The following is a 14,398-nucleotide window of genomic DNA, read 5'->3' as shown; positions in this document are numbered from 1 at the left end:
CTGAAGACAGAATGTCTTCAGAAGTCTGCCTGCTGACAGCAGGAGAAAGTTCTTATGCTCCTTTTCATACTGAGTTATGTCCAGTCCGACTGTGCCCACGTCACATGGGTTTTGTCCCAAGCCATAGAAGAGAGAAGAAGAGTGGGCTGTCACTTCAGTAAACTGATTTGAGATGAACAGTCATCTTTCCTGTGTTCAAATACAATAGGAGAGGATGATGTGTGCACCATGTAGGTCACTACAATTAGTGATACTGTATCATCCAATCTGGTAGATGAAAAATTTAAAAGTCGTAAAATAGTTTAGAAGCAGGGAGAGGTTGTCCTCACTATAAATATTCCTTCTCAGGCTTGTCCACTCAATGCTAAAACCCAAGTAAAGATGTCTTGACTTTGTACTTTCTACCATGTCTTTAAGAAAATCACCCAGACTCTCTTATTTTGGTTCTTTAGTATGTGTCCACTATGGCAAAATGTGCAATTTTAAAAGTATGTGAATAATTTAATGCTACCCTTTTTTTGTTCAATTTTACATGTAATTAGTTCTGATAGAGGTCTAACTTTTTCCTAGGATCATGTATTTCACTATCAGAATTTGTTTCTCTCATGTTTTCTGCTTCTGTGCAGTTGAATATACTTCCTAAAGGAGTATTTCCCTAATTGGTGTCAGATAAAGACTCCTATAGTTGTTACTGAAGTTAAATCAAGGTCTGGATATAGGTCTAGTCACAGAGTATTCTCAGAAGTTTGTACTTAGACATACGTTAGAAACAAGAAAGATGTTGACATGCTAGTCAAGCGTCAAAATACTTAGTTCTCCCAACAGTACACACTCATATTCCCAGGCCTGTTCATATAACTGTATACACATATCTTCACATTTAATTAGCTCTATAAGAATCTAAAAGTACAGGGATTTAGTGGGTGAGAAACTCAGATCCTGAGTCTTGACTTAATTTTGTGTAAAGCAACACTAACAACTTCTCTCTTTTTATCCATTTGTAAAATGGATATATAACCAGTCATGGTTATCTAGTATGGCAATCTTTCCTTAATTCCATTTGAGTTTAGTATTCTAAGCTGCAGTAGTGTACATTGCACAAGCAATATGTATCTGTTCCTAATTCCCTATTATTGTAGTTTGTTCTTGCTAAAATGACCCTAAACAGAAAAGAGTAAAACCAAACCATATGCTTCTCTCCTGCTATGGATATGACGTGTCTCTGAAGTGACTCAAAACACACAAATGCACCTAAATTTATTAGTAAGCTATGGCTTTGTTAGTGTGACATCAATAAATTTGGCATATATTTAATTTAACACCACAAAATTGCAGAAACAATTTATTTTAAAACACTGAAATATGACAAGTATCCTCTTTTATAATAATTTTAAAAGTACAAGAAACTTTTGGAAACTGAATATCTCTGAATTCTGTATTTTTTTCAGTCCCAAAGGCTTCAGCTTGACTGTGGTTCAGCACATTTACATTACAGCAAATGTTGCAGATTAGAACGCACTATTTTAGTTTCCATTTTCAGATTTCTACACCTATATACAAGCTGTAACTCTGAGAGACCATGGTGGAAAGTACTTCCCAAGACTTCTATGTAACAGCATGAAACCAAATGTTCATACATTTAACCTGAGAATTTATCTTAGTAACTTCTTATTTTGAATGCTTCCTGCTGCATTTTCACTTATCTGTTTACTTATGCCCCAACCCTGGAAATGCTCAAGGACAGGCTGGATGGGGCTTTGAGCAAACTGGTCTAGTGGAAGGTGTCCCTGCCCATGACAGGGGGATTAGAAATAGATGATCCTTGTGGTCCCTTACAACCCAAACCATTCTATGATTCTGTGACTCTATGGTTCTATGATTTCTTATATTACATGAAATTCTATTCTATGATACACCTATGCACTTCACTAACTTCAGTGAGCCTGACAGTACAAATCCAGATGCTTAAGTGATGTAGGTACATTTCTATCAATTTTCTTCACATTGCTAAAAACATATTCTTTTCCTCCTGATATGCTGCTTCTTTGTGTATTTAATTTATTCTGTAAGGACGCTTAGAGCTCGCTTTTAAAATCTCTTCAGTTAAAGCATAAGTTACTAATTTTCTGTGCTCTGTAACTGGATGGGTTTGCATTTCCATGAAATCCTCTGGCATTCATAGACTTAAGATGCAACTGACCTGGAAAAATGACATTGTCAGAAAAACTCTACAACGTAAGGATTAGAGGAATAAATCATTTAGCTTTAGGAGATAAATCTTCCAAGCTCTGCAGAGAAGTGCCGTGATACCTAATGATATCTCCTGCCTTTCCTTATCTAGGTTCCCAGTTACACCTGTAATGAAGACAGGGTCCTGACTTTCAGAAACTTACATAAATTATTTATTGTGCAGCTGAATTCAGACTGCCTGGTTTTGCTGCTTTAGATGTGAAATGTAGTATGTGCTAAAGCAGTTCCTTTTTTTCTGACAGTTCTGACAACACATAATGTTGCATAGCCTAGGGATACATAAATTCTTGTGGAAAAACTTGACTACAGAAAACACAAAAATTAAATACTAATAGTCTTTAAAAACCATCGTGTCACCTTTTTCTTTCGTATTACCATCCAAGACCTTGACAGAAGCTATTTTTTTTTCAAGAAGAGGTACTATCTCTCTGGAGACAATATATGTACAGACATACACACATACATATGCTCAAGAATCCAATCAAAAGTAATCATATAGATGTCTAATGCAAGCCTATGCCCATTAAAATAAAACTATATTGCATGTCAGTAACAAATGTCACTACTTATGAACATTTTTGTTGCATTGCATTGCTCATATGCTCTTTTTTTTTCCCCTGAAATTTACACGTCATTGCATGTTACTATTAGAGGAAAATGTTTCCAAGACCTGAAAAAGTAATTTAATTGTTTTGGATTTCAATTAGAAAAAAATAAAAATATTTTAAATCAAGCAAGTTTTAAATGTTTATCTGGATTGCAGCCATGATTTTCTGTGCCTGACGAAGTAGAGATGCTAGAAAAGAAGGAAAATACAAAAAAAGATGCAGTCTAGCTAGAAAGTGTGGGTGAACTGGAGGCTTTTACTCAAGCTGATGATTTTTCAGAGCATATGCGTTTGTGCAATAGCATAAATCAAAACCTGACCTATTAAATAGATGCTCATTAACTTTCATTGCTGTGCCATGAATACATTCATAGGTGCTTTTCTACTCGATGTTGTAGTGGCTGGGAGAGAACTGCTGTATGCCTCTTCAACCAGCCTCTCTCCTTTGCCAGGTATATGTGTGCTCTTTTGGGTTCCTCACTGCATGGAACACGTTGGTACTGTTTTAAAATTCTTGATGTTACTGAGGAAAAAAAAAAAAAAAAGAAGTAAGAAAAGGGCACCTACTGATGAGAATTAGGCACTGAGTCTTATTTACTGGGAGCTTGGCATCACATTTTTTCACTCAGGTCTTACTGGAGCTCTTGAAAACATATGCCTTTGAAGACCAAACCACCTCAGGGCTTATTAGAATGAAATTTAACTCTCCTTTCTCACTGCTCTGGATGAGGTATTTCGGAAGTCAGCCAACTATTAAGTTCAATGGTGAATCTTTTTAAAAGTACAGATTAAACTAATAAATTAATAATATAAACTGCATGGGGGAAAAAAAAGCCAGCCACCTGTCTTCAATTGCAATATTGTAATCTCAGCTTCCAAGATAATTTTTGTTATGTGGCATAATAAGACTATTAGGTGATTTCTTAGGACCCTATGATTATTCTGCTTAAGACAGAGCACCCATTATAACATAGTTCCACTCTGAGATTAATCTGCTTCTTACTGTATGCCTTTTACTGTATGGACAACAGAAGATACTGGTTACTCAAATAAAAGGCATAAAATAAGTGGATTTATTTTTGGCTAGTATTCAAGTGTGACAGGCTCTGGAGTTACTTTTTGTTATTATAAAGTAGCTATATTCAAGTATCTTTTTTTTCAAGATTCTGCATTTCACTATACTTTCATGTCTTCTATACTCCTAAGCTAGTCAACAACCAGGAGGGTTTATTAGTTAGAATCACAGAATCGTAGAATGGTTTTGGTTGGAAAGGACCTTTAAAGATCATGTAGTCCACCCCACCCTACAATGGGCAGAGACATCTTTCACTAGATCAGCTTGTGAAACCAGACGTGGGACACTTAGAATGACAGGACAGCCACAGCTTCTCTGGGCAACGTGTTGCAGTGTCGCACCATCCTCATCATAAACAATTTCTTCCTTATGTCCAATCTAAATCTATCCTCTCTCAGTTTAAAACCATTGCCTCATGTCCTGTCTCTACAGGCCCTGGCAAAATGTTTCTTTCCATTTTTCTTTTAAGGCTCCTTTATATATTGAAAAAGAAATCAAGAAGTTAAGTCATAACAGAATGTTTGCTAATGTCTTACTCTCACAGTTACATGGGATCTGTCTGTGAAGCATACATGACATTTTTATTTGTCACTGTGCAAACAGGGACGAGGTATAAACACTGTTTATAGACAAAGAGCCTTCAGCCTGCACTCAGTGTTAATGTGACGGAATTGCGAAACACCGTTGCAGTTGTTTCAGAAGTGGGTTTGCAGTGACCTCTGTAGGACAGACCAGAGGCAAGGTCGTTGATGGCGCCAGACTCACTTTTGGGAAGTCATAATCACGTTGGACACAGCTGCAGCTTCTCCAGCCTAATCACGGTGCAGATCTGCTGCCTACCCATGCCAGGATAAGAAACTGTCGACCTTCAGCCACTGGCACCCCGAGTGCCTGACAACTCTGCGTGTGACAGACCTCCCCACTGGGCTCTGGAGCCTTTTAGACATGCCAGTGACAAATGTGACTGCACTAAGGTTTCTGAAGAATTATTTATGTGGAACCACCTGTCTTGCTAGGTTTCAAGGTTTACAGCATGCAGAGATCCCATGGTAACCAAATCTCTGACTCAGCCATCACAGGGAGATACAATCACCAATCACATAACGTTCAATTCAATCTGATGATTTGGATTATTTCTTTAGCAACTGTGCTGCAAGAGAGGGACAGTTTGTGCAGAATAAGGAGTATTTTGATCTCTGACCTCTTGAGCATTTTTAACTGAGCAATAGTGTTTACCAGTTCCTTTACATAAAAATCAATGGGAAGAAAACAAAGGTGAACACATTGAGTTCTCACTCCACAGACTTCAAATCCAAGTCCCAGTTTCTAAACCAAAGAGACGAAATTGATTCCAGTGTGCGCTTAGGCAAAATCTCTTGATTAGTTCAGAATTTGTGCTTCTCACGTATCCTGACAAACTGCAGTAAATGATTATGTCTCATGACTCCCCTGTGCTGCAGTACAGCCTTAGGGCTGATCATCTGGGAAACAGCATTGCAGCCAAGAAGCTCAGCCTTGTCCTTGGCTGTACTGGCAAGGGCGCAGACAGCAGATTCAGGGAAGTTATCCTGCCCTGCTACTCACTCAGCACTTGTGAGGCAGCTCTGGATTGCTGGGTCAAGTTTTGGATCCCCAAAAATATAGGGATGCCATGGATACACTGGAGCAAGTTCAGCAGAGGCCCCTGGGCTTCTGTTGACCTGGAAAAGGGATGGGAGATTTGGGGAGATCTTTTGCTTCCTCAGCTTCATAGAATCACAGAATAGTTTGGATTGCAAGGGACCTTCAAAGGTCATCCAGTCCAACTCCCCTGCAATGAGCAGGAACATCTTCAACTTTCTGAGAGCCCCTTCCAGCCTGACCTTGAATGTCTCCAGGGATGAGGCATTTATAACCTCTCTGGGAAAACTGTTCCTGTGTTTCACCACTCTTACAATAAAAAAAAAAAAAAAAAAAAAATCTTCCTTATATCTAGTCTAAATCTACCCACTTTCAGTTTAAAACCTTTACCCCTTGTCCTGTCACTAAAGGCCCTGCTAAAAAGTCTGTCCCCATCTTTCTTAGAGGCCCCTTTTAAGTACTGAAAGGCCACAATAAGGTCTTCCTGGAGCCTTCTCCATGCTGAACAACCCCAACTCTCTCATCCTGTCCTTACAGCAGAGCTGTTCCAGCCCTCGGATCATTTTTGTCCCTCCTCTGGCCCCTCTCCAACATGTCCATGTCTGTCCTGTACTGAGGGCTCCAGAGCTGGACCCAGGACTCCAGGTGAGGTGTCACCAGAGTGGAGCAGAGGGGCAGAATCACCTCTCTCAAACTGCTGGCCATGCTTTTTCATGCAGCCCAAGATACGATTGTCCTTCTAGGCTACGAGTGCACATTGCTGGCTCATGTCCAATCTTTCATCCACCAGTACCTCAAGTCCTTCTCTGCAGGGCTGCTCTCAATCTCTTCATCCTTCATCCTGTATTGATACCGGGGGTTACCCCAGCTCAGGTGCAGGATCTTGGCCTTGTTGAACCTCATGAGAGGTAAGCACAACCTCTGGAGAATGGAAAGGGTGGAAGCTGGTGACTTCTGGCACAAAAAGGAAGGCTTGTATCTCAGCTGTAAGCTTCCAGCTATAAAATACGTTCACTGCCCTCAAATTTGAAGAGTCTTATGTGCCTTCAAGCAAAGGATCTGACACTATAGCATGCAATACCACCAAGAAGAAACAGCGATTAATTGTAATGGGTTACTCCTTGCTGCAGGGGACAGAGGCACCCATCTGTTAACCTGACCTATCAACTACAGAGGGACCTGGATCCAGGAAATTGTGCAGGGAAAGCTGAGATTTGTCTGACTCTCTGACTACTACCCCCTGTTGATCTTCTATGGGGGCACAAATGATACTGCTAGGGTAGACTTGGACAGTATCAAAAGTAACCACAGAGCTCTGGAGACAGTAGTCAAGGTCCTGGGCACCCAGGTGGTGGTCTCAGTCCTGCTGAGGAAAGGAAAAGATGTGAGGAGGAAAGCACTAACAGCACATGTAAATAATTGGCTGCAAAAGTGATGTTGGTGAGAGGGCTTGTAGTTCTATGACCACAGGACCCTGTTTGCAGATCAGTCTCTAGGACAGATGGGATTCAAATCACTTAGTGGGGCAAAGCTATTTTTTGCCAGTAGGATGGCTGGACTCATAAAGAGAGCTTTAAAATCAAGAAAACTGAGCTTAAATGAGGTCACTTTCACGATTTTCCTATATGCAAGGTGGTGCCTACAAGGCACAATTATGGAGATATCCCCAAAACTCTCTCCAGCACCTCAATGTTTTTCTGGTAGTGAGGGGCCCAAAACTGAAAACAGGATTCAAGGTGGGGCCTCACCAGTGCCCAGTACAGGGGGATGATCACTGCCCTAGTCTTGCTGGTCACACTACTCATGATACAAGCCAGGATTGCCATTGGCCATCTGGACACTGTCCTGGGCAAACAGCTCTGGATGGTCCTGCATGAGCAGAGGGTTGAACTAGATGATCTCCAGAGGTCCAATCTGACCTCAGTCGTTCTGTGATTCTGTGTTATTCATAGGGTAGATCAGTTATATATCTTGATAACAGAAATGACAAACAGCTTCAATTTCTTTTTCCAACTTAGGCCTTACATGGTGATAAATTGCCTAATGCTCCTGCTGAAAATGCCTCTGGAATGGTGAAGTGCCAGTAGCAACGCAGGTGAAGCTTTTTAACCAATTTAAATTCCTATATGAGGGAGCAGAATTAGGCCAGTGAGCAATCCTTATGATATGATTTTGCCATTGCTTTCAACAGGTCTAGTATTTTAGATAAGCATCTCTGAGAGATTATTTTGTAATTTACTTCTGCTATCAGACCTCTATCAGATGTTCAACACATGGGCAGTTCAGATGTTTAGTATTCTGCGTATGAAGTCTAAGATATGAAATCCCTGACTTTTCTAACATTTTTTTCCTTCTGGTCATGCAAAAGTAATTGTCCCAAGGTGTATCTTAACCCTTCTGGTGTTCCCAAAGAAGGGTGAGGTGCTCGCTCATCATGTTATTTCTGTATATTGTATGTTCTCTTACTAGTTCAGCCCGAGATGCGCTGATGCTTTCTTTAGTGTTAATGATGCTACTGGTACCAGTGCAGACTGCTGTTTCCACCAACACCGATGGCTTCCATTGGTTCTGACCTGGGTGCTTGGCTGTGACTTGATAGGGGAATCTCCAGAGTCCTCCTCATGGAAATTTCAGCCCCTAACTGAAATCTAAGGCTCCACTGATGTTGCAGGCACTGCAGTTCATGTATTAATAAGCATAATATGTCTGTGGGACACTTAAAAACACTTCTCAAAAACACATTGTTTGCCCTTGTATTAAGTAATTCACAAGGTCAGGTTTCCTTGGCCAGCATCCCTGGGAGCTATACGTTACTACCCATTTCTATTCCTAGCCCCAGCACATACATAAACAAAACAGAGAATGGCAGGGAAAACTGCCTAGAACAACAACAAAAAACCTCAAATACGTTTCCTGCAAGGGTCAGATAAAGCTATCCATGTCACCATGACCGTGCTAGGAAGCCACAAAGTTACTTCACTTGACAGTTTAGTCTGCTCACTCACCTTATAGTGACACTTCTTTCCCTGTTAGTGAACAGGATGATGTATTTTTGTTTCAATAATAATGCTGATAGTTCTGGTATAATGTTTGGACTCGCTATGCAACTTTGGGGAGGACAAAGTATCCAAATCATTTTATTGCAGCAGATCACACACAAGAGGACTTAGGACTGTGACATTTGCAGTCCCCTTCTTCTGGCAGTTATTATACATAAATACTTCTGCATCGATCTCTTTATCCATATCCATATCCATATCCATATCCATATCCATATCCATATCCATATCCATATCCATATCCATATCCATATCTTTAGTTATCTTCAGCAAAAAGTGCTTGACTTTCCACATGTGAATGATGAACTTTCTACTTACATGCTACTTAAAAACTATTACTGGTTTGATTTCTTCTGTTCTCACTTCTTTCTGTGGCTAGAGTATGAGATTTCTTTCAACACTTAACTTACACAGAGCTACAACAAGCCAAAGGAAATTTAGCAGCATAACAGGCAGAGAAAATGCATTTTTTCCCACTAACTGCTGTCTACCTAAGGATTAACTGGCAGCCTGAAGGAAGAAAAGTTTTGTCGAGACTGAAGATGTAAAGATGCAAAACTCATTTAGACATGCCCTGCATCAAGTGCTCTGTTCCAAGTTATTTTGGTAGCATTTCCTAACAATCTGAAAAACAGCAATTCTAGAAGAAATAGCAATGTCAGGTGCCTACAAACCTACAAATGCCACAAGCTGCCAGGCTGCCGACTGACTCAGCTACCTGCCAAACCAGATGCAGTTCTTATTGACTTACACGGGAGCTGAATGAAGGTATTGCTGAGGTGATGGCATCAGTGTTCAACTGATAGCCAAAATAAGACAATCTTTTGGTTATCTTCTAATCAAAACATAGAGATCTACACAAGTCTACCAGCCATCATGTAGCCCTTGTTAGTATGTTTATACTAAACTGCTGACAAGTTTTCTCTCCAGGAACATAACAAATATAAGATCTTATCAGTTTTCACATTCCTAGTACTTTTTTCCCACACAGCTTTTATACTACATCTAGACAATCCAGCCTAGAGGCTGAATAAACCCCAGGCTACGGGAGAGACAAATCTGAAGTTCCAGGTTTGATTACTTTCCACTAAATTCAGGCACTTAGCTGTTTTTTATTCCAGAATAATTTTATATATATATATATATATATACATATATTTTATATATGTATATATATATATATTAAATAGCATGGAGAAGACCATAGGGTGCTTGCTAATACAGATGTCAGAAATTGGCTATGAGGATTCACAAACCATAGGAACAGCTGAAACTTGACATACGTAACAAAAAAAGCATACTAAGACACTTTTTCTTGGCACTTCTCTTGCCAGTGACCTAAACCGATTTTACTCTAGTTTAATTTTGTTAAAATATGTAGTATCTCACCAGTGTGAAGTTACATGCTACATTTCTATCAGTTGCAGAACTCCATCACAGAGCAATAAGGATGTCTCTGCAACGACAGCAAAAGCAGCAGGTGCTTTATACCTTGAGTTAATTTACCACAAGATGTCACCATTGTCAAATAGAAGAAAGTAAAAATTTCACAGCCTTATTTAGGAGCTGTATTTGCAAAGCCAATTTACAAAATACACATCCTGTCAAAATCATCACTGTTGTAAAATCTGACCTATTAAAATAGGAATTTTTATAATACATGCAAGTGAATTGTGGTACACCAAGGTATAACTTTTCTAAAATCTCATCTACCGATGTTGCCTATTTACTAAGTTAAAATGATTACAGACGTGTTGTTTGTTTCTTTTGCCTCCTGCTGGGTACGTGCACATTGTGTCAATGATACTGTTTCTGTGGATAACACTAGAATAACTAGAAAAAAAATAGAAATGGAAGTTCAAGAGATTTAGCCACATGAGAGGTCTTTATAAGCTAAGAGGGGAAAGAGACTCCCATCTGCCTGCAACTTTAAGTAGAAATTTTCTCTTAGCTGCATGTTATGTCTTTCAAAATTACCTTGACAATGCTGTGAAGTGAAAAAAAAAATATTCTATTTCTAGAATCAAATTTGAAAGGGCAAAGTGTATTCCTAGAGCAGTTTTTAGGAATGAAGTGTGAAACATTTTTCAGTGGTGCATTTTGGCACTTCCTATTAAGGGAACCATGGACTACTCAGCGTAGTCATCCAAAACAAACTAAATGCTGTTCTCTTGAGGTGTTTCCTGGTAAATACTGCATTCAGTAACACTTGAATTTATTCAGAAAGCACAGCATTACAAGGCAGTGTAAAATCTGTCAAGGCCTGAGGTGCTTAGCATGGTCACTATGTTTCAAGCCCTATGTCTTTATAGAGAGGCATCAGCAATTAAATACTGCCTCTCAGGTTGGAGTCGTCTTTTTGCAAACCAGCAAGGTCGGGCATACAAGTGTCATGAGCAGGGAGAGTTGCAGAGGTGCCTCTTTTCTTTGACATTTGGCTTTTCTGTCCCATCACCTGGTTTGGAGTCTTCTTCAAAATGTTTTTTCAAGATGCCCCAGGTGAAGCTAGTCTGCACAGAGTGCAGGCAGGTTGTTTGCTGCTTCCCAGTAACAGCGTAATTGAAGTCTAATTCTCTTGCCCTTCCCTTCTGTCCTAATTCCTACAATATAATTCTTACCATAGGATCTGGCATTATATCTGTTTCCTCCCTTGTAATCTGCTAAGGAGCTATTCAGACATCAGGTTTACTGACTGCAATTGTCACAAAGGGCTATAATATATCATGAATATTAACAATGCTGGAACTAATTGCATTTGGATGAATAATGGAGTGAAAGTATGAGCAACATGAAAACCCACATGTAACTACTAAGTATTCAGCTATGAATTGTTTAATTAGGCAGTAATGAAAATATACCTGGGTACTATGAAGTGGATGTACAACAGAGGAGTATGAGTTCTATTGTAGTGAAACTGTCTTATCCTAACTTTTCTGCCTGTCCCACCTTCTTGTTGTGCATGTGATATCACAAAGCACAAGCCACTCACCTGTGCTGCCAGTGTAATTATGAAGTTGTAATAATCCAATTTTGGAGAAACTGAAGAGACAGTGTAAAGAATGCTTTGCAGATATCAATGGAAGAAAAAGAATGAAAACTTGTAAAACTCTGATCCAACCACTAATGAAGCATAATGTGGCACAACTGGCAGCAGGGATCAGCACTACGAAGGTGATCCTGCACTTCAAGAAAGAAGGCTGGGACACACAGGGGCCTGCACAAGGATTGCTGTCCACACAGCGAGGCCTTGCCTTGGGTCTGCTGCCCTTCCCGTGGGGCTTGCTGCCTCCCAGCACCCGCAGCCCTTCTCATGGTGCTGCTGGGAGAGAAACACCATCAGCAGGCACGGGGATCCCCTCCTTTTCCTGGGGCACCTCTGGGCATGCAGTGCTGCCTGCAGGGCATTTTCCTTTCCTCTCTTTCCACCCAGACATGTTTACTCCCAGCTTCAGCCCACTCCGCCCCTTTGGAAAGGCGTTTGCTTCAGAGCCACACCACCCCTCCTAATTGGTTCTGTTCTGCACACAGTGGGCAGGTCTGGTTCTGCCTCTTGCCTAGCTGACTGGAACCGGCTGGGGCTGGCTCAGAGTAGTGACAAATGTCCTCATGCATAGACTGTCTTTTCTGCAGCCCAGAGCAGCATCAGCTCTGGGCTGGAAGGGGTCTGCCATGTGCTGCTGGTGGTGTGCCCATGGCAGGATCATTCCTCCTGGTGACAGCAGGGTCCACACAGCTCCTAGGAAACTTGTACAAGGGCTTGTTCCTCATTGGGGCGTCAGCTGGCAGGTGGGACACCTGGAGCCTAAAGGCAGGTGGTGGAGACAGTATGGAGAAGCTGGCAAGGGCTGTGGGCAGAGCTTGAGAAACCCATTGTGAGTAGGGAAGAGGCTCAGCTGAAAGCACCTCTGCCCCCCAGTGCCAAACTCCACGGTCCTGCTGTGCAGGGTCCTAACAGGAGACTCACAAGTTCCTGCTGTTCTCCAGCACAACTGTTCTGGGCACCTGGAGCAACCACCATGTAGTGTGTCTGGGCAGCCTCTGGCAGAGCCGTGGGGGAGCTCAGCCTTTGCCCTGCCAGGCCTCCCCGCGGAAGTGCTCCTGCAGCTGGGAAGTCATGATGGGTCTCTGCTGAGGCAGAGGAGCCTTGAGGGTGTTTTGGAGATGGCTCTGGTCCTCGTGCTGCAGAGACTCAGGGAAGAGGTGCGAACTTGGAGGAGGGAGCTGTTTCCCACTGGCCATATACCTCCAGGCCTCTGAGCAGCCTCCCCAGCAGCATGCTGGTGCCGTGGGACTGGGGGACAGTCGGGATGAGAAGCGGTTGTGCTACCCTGCTGTTGCTGCTGCTGCTGCTGTTGTGTCTTTTTCTGTTGCTTCTGCTTCTTCTGCCCTGTCTCACCACGGCAGGGTCGTCTCCTGGGAGGCTTCCCAAAGCCTGTCTTCTGGCCAGGTTTTTGGCTTATGTGGCACGGAGCTGATGCAGAGATTGGCCCCATCTTTTCCCTTCCATAGGCACGTCCCCTCTGAGGAGCACCTGGGCACCAGCTGGAAAGGGCCACCACGCTGCAGTGGGGGAGAAAATGAGCAAGTGGCCACCAAGCCCAGCCCCACATCACTGTAAGCCACTGTCTCCCACCTGGAAGGAACTTGTGATATCCTGGTGGCTGTTTGCTTGTCGCAGGTGTTTCCTTGGTAACAGATTCAGGGCTCTTGCTGAGTGTGCCCCCCTGGGCAGGCAGCATTCCTGCAGCAGAAAAAACAGGTCATAAGCTTGGAGCAGAGCTTCGTTTCTTCCAAAGATGAAGAGGAGAAAAGCTTCTCCAAGAGCACATGGGCCATTAACAGCCCTCTGAAGAAGGGGAGCTGGCAACAACCTGGCAAGATATGCAGCTGGGCCCACTCAGGTCCTAGAGAGCATATCTGAGGGTTTGTCCCTCTGCTGGGGACATCAGCTAGTGGGTGAGACACACAAAGCCTAATGTGGAGCTGGGTTTTCAGGATGGGGAGGCTGTCAAGGGCTGTAGGCAAAGTAGGAGCTGTGAGGCCTGGAAACCTGCTGTGAGTGTGGAAGAGTCTTAGCTCTGCACGAGTTCTGCCTGAGCTCAGCCAGAGAAAATGAGCATAAGTTCAGTGCTGCCTTTCACCTTATGATTGTACCAAGCCTGCCTACCTCGGCCCAGACCCGTGGCCCTACAGAACCAGCATCACTGTGCCCCACAGGAGATGTGGAGCCACCTATGTGACCACAGGGAGCCAGCTACCATGTCCATGGATTTGTGGGATACTGTAGTAACCGTGGGATATCCCCGTATGATAGAGTCTGAGAGGCCAAAGCCTCATCCACCCTCCCTCCCCAGCCATGCCATCGGTGCCCTGCCTGCGAGGACATCCTGCCTGGCCCTTTGTCCCCCACTCCCAGGGTGCAACCAGCATCCCCACCATACAGGGCATAACCCTGGCCCTGCTCCAGGGAGGAAGGGCCAGCAGCCATCACCTTTCAGGGATCTCACATGCGCTGGACCAGTGTCCTCGAGAAGGGTCCTCAGGCTTTTTCTGGTTTCTTTGCCCAGGGTTGGTCTCAGTCTGTCAGTGGCTGTGCTCTCCTTCCAGAAATCCCTCAGCCCAAGCATCTCCACTCTGTGAGTACAGCACGTGTCCAGTGCTCACGCGGAGGCGACGGGTGCTGGTGGCTCAGGGCAAGCAGAGGGAGGCTGGCAGTGTTCCCATGGGGAGATCCTGAATCCTGCAAAACTGCTGCTCCTTAGCTTGTAAGAGAAAACTGCGCATGTG

Source organism: Columba livia, chromosome Z, assembly GCF_036013475.1.
Source record: "Columba livia isolate bColLiv1 breed racing homer chromosome Z, bColLiv1.pat.W.v2, whole genome shotgun sequence".
NCBI lineage: Eukaryota > Metazoa > Chordata > Aves > Columbiformes > Columbidae > Columba > Columba livia.
The sequence above is the reverse complement of the archived record's forward strand: the minus strand, read 5'-3'. Positions refer to the sequence as shown.